An 8,248-nucleotide genomic window follows, 5' to 3' on the forward strand; every position below is an offset into this window, starting at 1 on the left:
CCTAGCGCGATATACTATAGTTAAACTTTAGAAAAACAAAATGGCCGTTCAAATTTACCGTTATCTAAAGTCCTTTTTTTCCAAATTTTTGATGTCATTTTTCTTCTAGACCCCAGCCTGTAGAAGCTTGAAATTTTAGGAGCTTTTAGACATTAATAAATAGTTTATTTTGTTAGAAGAACATTTTTTTCCATCTCCACCCCCTCTCGAGTTATCACCTCTTGAAGTTCGTAAAATTTGAATTTTTGAGACCTTATATTTCCGAAACCGCAAGCTTTTCCAAATTTTTATTAACGCAAAAAGCTAACGGTAAATTCCATGAAATTAAAAAATATAATTATTTTTCTTAACTCACACAATTAACCCTTAAAATCGAGCATTATGTTAACCCCTTTTTATATTAATTTTTGCTTTATTTCAAACACTGCATATATGCGTCATCCTAAATATATGCAATTCTAGAAATAGTTTTGTATATGAATGAAAAATATAATTTTAATAGTTTGATAGGTATACATAGACTGTATTTAAAAGCAGAATTTTCACTTGTTGAAGGGAAAAGTGCTACAATACAAACCATTGGTTTGACCCAACTTTATTTAATATAACATTAGGAATATTGTCAAGGGCTGAAGATTTTTTATTATTCAATTTTTAAATTATATCTTGAACCTCATATAAATTTGTAAGGACTTCTTTATTTAAGTTAACACCTTCAAATGTTATCTCTTCACTAAATTCTATTATTTTTTGTGTTCATTTTTCATTTTATTCTTTGATTTAAATTGTGCAACTTTTTTTTCTAGCAAATTATCTTTTCTAATGTTACTTTGCCTGTTAGAAACTATTTTATGCACCTTCTCATAATGTGCTCCTAAAATATCTAATTTAGTCAAGCTATCCAATACAATAAAACTATTAACTCTATCTTTTATAATATTAGCAATATTAATTCCTAGATCTGCTAAAAACTGACCATCATTAATTTTTAATTCTTTAGGTCCTAATGCCATTTTTTTATTAAAAATATATTTCTATTTCTGCATATACATTCCTATTTTTAGCACTTTTCCAAAAAATTTTTTGAAAAAAGTGCTTATTAGTTTCACTCTGTCCGTCCGTCCGTCCGTCCGTCCGTCCCTGGACACTTTTTTTGTTTACAAAACTTCTACACCTTTTAAGATAGAAAACTGAAATTTCATATGTACATAGATCTTCACTAGAAACTTATTTCCGTAGAACAAAATTTTTACCTATCTCCCCCCCTCTAGAAGTTATACCACCCCAAAGCACTAAAAATAGCCTATTTTAACTATTTGTTGCAATGAAACCATAAGCACTTTTGAAATTTTGCAAACGCAGAAAGGCAGTGGCTTGCTTCCCCTAGCGCGATATACTATAGTTAAACTTTAGAAAAACAAAATGGCCGTTCAAATTTACCGTTATCTAAAGTCCTTTTTTTCCAAATTTTTGATGTCATTTTTCTTCTAGACCCCAGCCTGTAGAAGCTTGAAATTTTAGGAGCTTTTAGACATTAATAAATAGTTTATTTTGTTAGAAGAACATTTTTTTCCATCTCCACCCCCTCTCGAGTTATCACCTCTTGAAGTTCGTAAAATTTGAATTTTTGAGACCTTATATTTCCGAAACCGCAAGCTTTTCCAAATTTTTATTAACGCAAAAAGCTAACGGTAAATTCCATGAAATTAAAAAATATAATTATTTTTCTTAACTCACACAATTAACCCTTAAAATCGAGCATTATGTTAACTCCTTTTTATATTAATTTTTGCTTTATTTCAAACACTGCATATATGCGTCATCCTAAATATATGCAATTCATATATATGTATATGAATGAAAATAATTATGGAAACTAATAAGTATTGGGTATAAAATAATAAGTATTATGGAAACTAATAAGTAATTATCCAAAATAATTTTCCTATTTTTCAACAATTATTTAACTCGGAAAATTCCGTACTCATTACAATTATTGAAATTCCCTCACCTTAGTTAGTACCTTTGTATAATTATCAATTTCCTTATTATTCAAATTTTTATTTTTCAGAATCAAACTATTTTGTTTTCTGTAATTCCCTCTAAATTTTTAATCATTTGCTTTTAAAATTCTATCCAATTTGCTTTGCGGAAATTATATGCCCGTTTTTCCGTACTTTTAAAATTATGCCTCTGTGATCACTGTCATAATCGAAAGTTTCAAGTTTATTATTTAACAAGCCCAGTCTCATATCAATTAAGCCGTTATCTAGAAACGAACCTGTTCTAAAAGTAGGTTTGTCACTACTTAAAAATATATTAAATTCTACAAAATTTTCCTCTACCTACTTTTTTAAGAAGTTTCCTCTGCTGTTATTTTTCATATTTCCCCATAATTTATGCTTTGAATTTAATTTCCTCATAAAAACGTAATAATTTTTTGACTTATTTTAGTTCTAATTCTCTAAACAAATTGCCAATTAATTCTAATTTCTATAAATTAATTAAAATTTTCTTTATTATTTTCTGATGCATATGCTGCGATTATAAATTTTCTTTCAAATTAATACTTATTAATAAAATTCAAATTAATACTTCATCAAATTAATACTTATTATTGTCTCTAAGCACTTATTTTTACTTATTGTTTTATTACCCACAATCCTAAAATCATATTCTTTATACCCTGCACTTCGTGAAGGGTATATTAGCTTTGGTATGGAGTTTGTGACTACTTGAAGGAGTCATTTGCGGTATGGATATATGTATATATTCTTGCTCAGCGCAAAATTCTGCGCTGATTTAGATGTGTCCGTCCGTCCATCCGTCCGATCACACGATAACTCAAAAACAAATAATGCAATCGACACCAAACTCTCACAAGTTGTTTCTTGTGTGCCAAGGACGAACCCTATTGTAATTGGACTAATTCGAACAACGGGTTCGGGTAGCTGCCATACAACTCCAGGAGTTTATTTTAAATATTTCAAAAACTAATAAGGTTATAAATATAAAATTTTGTATTCATGTGTTCAATTATATTCTACATATGCTTTAAAAATTTTAATGGCATAGCTGCACCGATTCGGGTGGCTGCCATACAACTCCAAAAGCAAACTTTCTATATTCGGCAGAATAATAGAGTCAGATTCATGAAATTTGGCAGTTGTGTGTCCAATTATAGATCAGATATATTTGTGAAGTTTTAGCGGAATTGCTTGACAGGTTCGGGGACCTGCCATACAACTCCAAAAGCTAATTTTAAATACTTGTAAAAATAATAAAGTCAGATTCATGAAACTTGGGAGTTGTATGTCCGATTATAGATCAGATATATTTCTGAGGTTTTGGTGGAATTGCTTGACAGGTTCGAGTAGCTCCCATACAAGTCCAAAAGCTTATTTTAAATATTTGGAAAAATAATAAAGTCAGATTCATGAAACTTGGCATTTGTGTGTCCAGTTATATGTCAGACATATCCGTGAAGTTTCTATAGAATAGTTTCACAGGTTTGAGTTATTACTGTAAAACAACGAAAAGTGCAGGGTATAATTCAATCGGTTTATATCGACTGAAACGTTTTTACTTGTTCTTCCTTTATGTGTTTCATTCAAGTTTTCTTTATTATCACAATATTTCTCTTTTTCAACAATATTTCTTCTTTTACCGACCGTATTGTGCATACAATAGGTAGGTTATGTGATGGCAACAAATTTTGCATATCGAGTTTTCGGTGGAAATGCACTTCTCCATAGTAGGGAATTGTAAATAAACCCCTTTTAACAACCTGTCGGTCCGTTGGTCTGTCAGTCTATCGGTCTGTCGGTCTGTGTGTACACGCGTGTATCGCAAGTTCGACTGAACCGATTTTGATGAAATTTTATATGCAAGTTCATTTCCACCTTGGCACGGATTGATCTTTTGGGATATATCAGGCCTCGGGAATCGCACTTTTCAGCGGGTTTGTTTTTCATTTTTAAGAAAATATTCAACCGATTTACTTGAAATTTCATATGTATGCTTTGCTAGACCGTCCGCGAAAATTCCTAACTTTTGGAAGAAATCAGGCATCAACAACTGGATGCTCACTACGGGCCAAATATACACATTTGTGTTTATAAAGAGAAATAATCAACCGATTTCATTGAAATTTAATATTTAAATTCCTCGTATTAAAACAATGAACACATAGATTTTTTGGAAAGATCAGGGCTCGAAAACTGACTTGCGGGCCGATTTTACATTTTTCACCATATCTACGGAACGAATTGATGGAATTTCTTGAAATTTGATATGTGAGTTCTGGTTGTTACCGAAACTAACTGGCGAGCATTTCAGGGAATTCAGGTAGCACAAAGTGAAACTCTACAAAGAACCAAATTTACATTTTTCTAGGTATGTTAACTATAAGCTTTCTAATGTCCTAAAAATTTAAGAGACATTTTTATAATATTCTGTAACATTTTCATATAACTAGAAAATACACAATGCGGTCGGTTATGTGCTAACCACATCAGATTTTTTTTTTGTTCATGATTTTGCTTGTTTAGTGATAATAAAATATCCATATTGCTATCATTTATTGCAAATAATTTTCCCTTTCATCAACATAATTCTGTATACAAATTTCCCATTCTTCAACAATATTTTGGGAATAATTTTTTTCGGTTTCTTTATTCTTATAAATTGTATTAAAAATATCGTGATCAATTTTCTCCTATGTAGAAGAATCAATTTTACCGTTTAGGTTTTGTATATTCGAGACTCGATTTTCAGTAATTTTATTCTCATTATTAAATTGGCTGCCATTTCGATTCAAAGATTTTACAAGTTGTTGCTCAAAATTATTAATTTTATTTTTTAATAAAATATTTTCTTTTTTATAATTTCCTTTGATTTACTTTTGTTCTTATTTTTATTAGCATTTGCAATTTTTTTACTCACTATTTCCCCATCATTGCTGTTCGAATTTATAGCTTTTCTTTTAAGAATTCTTTCCAATTCATTTTTTTCGTTTTCACCAATGGAATCTTTATTCATATTTTCTAGTTTATATAGTCTAGATTTTAATTTAAATATTTTAATAGTATTTTAATATTATATCATGATTATTTTTTCAAAAAAATTTGTACTTTATTTAATTTTTGTTTAAATATTTTATTTCTTTAAATTTGTAAAATTTACAGTACAGAAACAAAAGCGCGCGTCTCTCTTCACTGCTCGCCAAGAACTCGTTGTTTGTATTAAGTATAAGCCATTTTTTGTATTTGTACATTATTTTGTGTAAACCGTTGTAGCATATGTAAGCACTTTTTTTTAAGTAAAGAAATAAAAATGTAAATAAATAGAAAAATAAATTTGAAAAAAAGAACGTTCAACGAATTTAGTTGCAATAAAACTCATCACCTTTCTAAAATACCGTGATTTCCAAAACGTAGTATAAAAAGTTTTGATACGATTTAAATGCGGTTTTACAATAAAGAAAAAACACATACGACGTGACGATAAAAAAACATTACACATACATATGTACATATTATACGTAATTGCTCACGCGGTGACACGGCTTAAGTACGACCAATGAACTCGAGAGCTGTATCGGCGGGCACTGCAATTGCGGTACTTGGCAAGTCCAACCATGCCGAAGAGGACTAGAGGGAGGTCAGAAACTAAGAGAATCTCGGCGGGCCTGAAGTAACGATTAAAACCTATATTCAGTGAGTCCTCCCTCAATCCAGTGGTGTTGGTAGCCGGTGGGTATACTGGCTCACCTCAAAGAGTATTTTTGACCTTACTACGTCATGCGGGTCTCTGGCGTAGCGGACTTTTTTTTTTTCTAGCGACTCGTGGGACGAAAACATGGGGACACTGATGACTTACATGGGGACGGGAGCGAGATTGTTTGGGCCAAGAACCAAATTCTCTAAAATTATGGGAACGTTCCTGAGCGTGTTTCAGGCCGAGATGCATGCCATTGAATTGTGCGTGCAATTCAGCCTTGAGAGGACGTATCGGGGACAGGACATAGTGATTGTCTCGGGTAGCCTGGCTGCCATCGGATCGCTGAATTCGTTTTCAGCGTCCTCCGCGGCAGTATGGGGCTGTCTCGAAAAACTCAATTAGTTGAGTAGGCACAACCAGGTCACTTTGTGCTGGGTGCCAGGCAATGTGTGCATGGAAGGAAATGAAGAAGTAGATGCGCTGGCGAGAAGGGCGCTTAACATATCTGTTTTGGGGCCGGTCCCCCTCTGCGGTATCAGGCCATATACTATTCGTTGGGAACAAAGAAAGGAATTAGAGAGGAGGCTGTCGGAGCGCTGAAGAGCGACAGATCAAGGAGCTTCCCAGGGATTATGACCAGAAGCGTTTTAACAAAATTATGCGAATGGGCAAGAATCAGGTGAGAATCCTGATCGGGCTGTTCACTGTAGACTTAGGGGGCACCTCAGCAGGCTGGTTCGGAACTAAGTTCTGAATATATATTTTTATAAGGCAATATTTTTAAATCGATGAAACAAGTACATAAAATTCTAATAAAATTAAAGTTTCGGTTTTTTTATACCTTGCATCTTCGTGAAAGGTACATTAACTTTGATACAGAGTTTTTAATTACTTGAAGTAGTAATCTGTGGTATGGATATGTATATATATTCTTGCTTCGCGTAAAATTCTGCGTTAATTTAGACAAATTCAGACAAAAAAGGAAAAAGTAAATATCACCAATCTTCAACACATAGTTTTTTTGTCTCAAGGACGGACTTTATTGTAATTAGACCAATTCAGATAACGGGTTGGAGTAGCTGCCATAAAATTCAAAGAAATTATTCTTCTTCATTCCTCTGTAGCTCAGTTGGTAGAGCGTCCGCCTAGAAAGCGGTAGGTCACTGGTTCGAGTCCAGTTCGAGGAGAAAAATTTTTTAATTAATTTTTCTGCCTTTAACTCGTTCCTTTGATTACGTCATCCATCTGTTCTGCAGTTGCATGAAGAAATTTCCATTAAGTTAAATCGAAAGAAGTATTTAACAGACAATTTTATAATATTCTGTAACTTTTTCACTTAACTAGACAATACACATTGCGGTCGGTTATGTGCTGAACACATCAAATTTTTTTTTAACTTAATCCTGACTGTATTACATTAAAAAACATTTCTAATTCCTCAAAACTCAAAAGTACTCAACGAAACGACAAAAAAAAATACAAAAAAAAGAAAGGGTCAAATCTTTCGCCTTTTCAGTTCGCAAGTTTAAGTTAAAAGTTCGGAAACATAAAGAGAATAATATTATAGTTGGCAGTTATTTATATCTCAATCTACTTTACAAGATAATTGGATGTCATTGTGGACAATAAAAGGCAACGAATGATGTTTCTAATGTTTCAAGAAAGAGTCGTATATGTATTTAAACATTTATAATATGCAATATATATAAGAGCGTTCTCCATAGTGATGGTTGATTATTATTAAAAATTTAAAAATAAGGAAAAGCTGATCATAATGCGTAACATAATGAAAGAAACTAAAACAAAATGTACTTTTAATATCAAGGATGTTAAACAATTTTTATAGTTCTTCAAATTCTAAGTCATTATAAGCATTTTTTGTGTATACGTGTATACTTGCACTTGTACTAATTTTTTTCACTGAATTATCGTGTATGCTTTCTTTTCTGGAATTTCAGTTATTTTTTTAGAAGTTTTATTTTTTTCCGCATTTTAGAATTTTCGAACGCAAATAACAGAGTGTAAAGGAATTCTGTGTTTCTTTTCCATTTCGATAATTTTATGCATTTTTATAAGTACGAATTAAGAATTAAATTTTGGTTTATTTGCTCCCTTTTTTTTAATTTTGCAATGAAAATAGTGAAAAACGAGATTTCTCTTGTTGCGGTCTTTTGAAAAAAAAACATAAATATTTTTTTTTTCAGGGGTTACTGAATAATACCTCACTGTATTACCACTTATTGTCATACTTACTTACTGTATTGCAACCGTTATAATTTCTACTGCAGTCGTGTCGATATAAACATTGTCAATTATATTTTTAACAAGACGCGAGTGCTTGCATTGCAAGCCTTGCTAGTATTATGTCTGTAGTTTGAAATTGTGTTCCACTCTGTGTGTGAGATATTTTAACTATACTTTTTTTCTTCAAAAACCACCCGTAATATACATATAGATATGTTTTTTTTCGTAATAAATAATAAGATAAAACTTAAAATAACAATGGTTTTTCAAAAAAATTACAAAA

At 31.6% G+C, this 8,248-nt stretch overlaps 1 non-coding gene across 1 annotated transcript; it reads left to right on the forward strand.

Moving 5' to 3' along the window:
* The first annotated feature begins 6,835 nt into the window (after positions 1–6,835).
* On the forward strand, positions 6,836–6,908 carry Trnas-aga (transfer RNA serine (anticodon AGA)). The gene has a single exon. It is a non-coding gene; the product is annotated as a tRNA-Ser (tRNA).
* The last annotated feature ends 1,340 nt before the right edge of the window (positions 6,909–8,248 follow it).

This window comes from Condylostylus longicornis, unplaced genomic scaffold (assembly GCF_029603195.1).
Source record: "Condylostylus longicornis isolate FDR11 unplaced genomic scaffold, ASM2960319v2 ptg000130l, whole genome shotgun sequence".
Lineage (NCBI taxonomy): Eukaryota > Metazoa > Arthropoda > Insecta > Diptera > Dolichopodidae > Condylostylus > Condylostylus longicornis.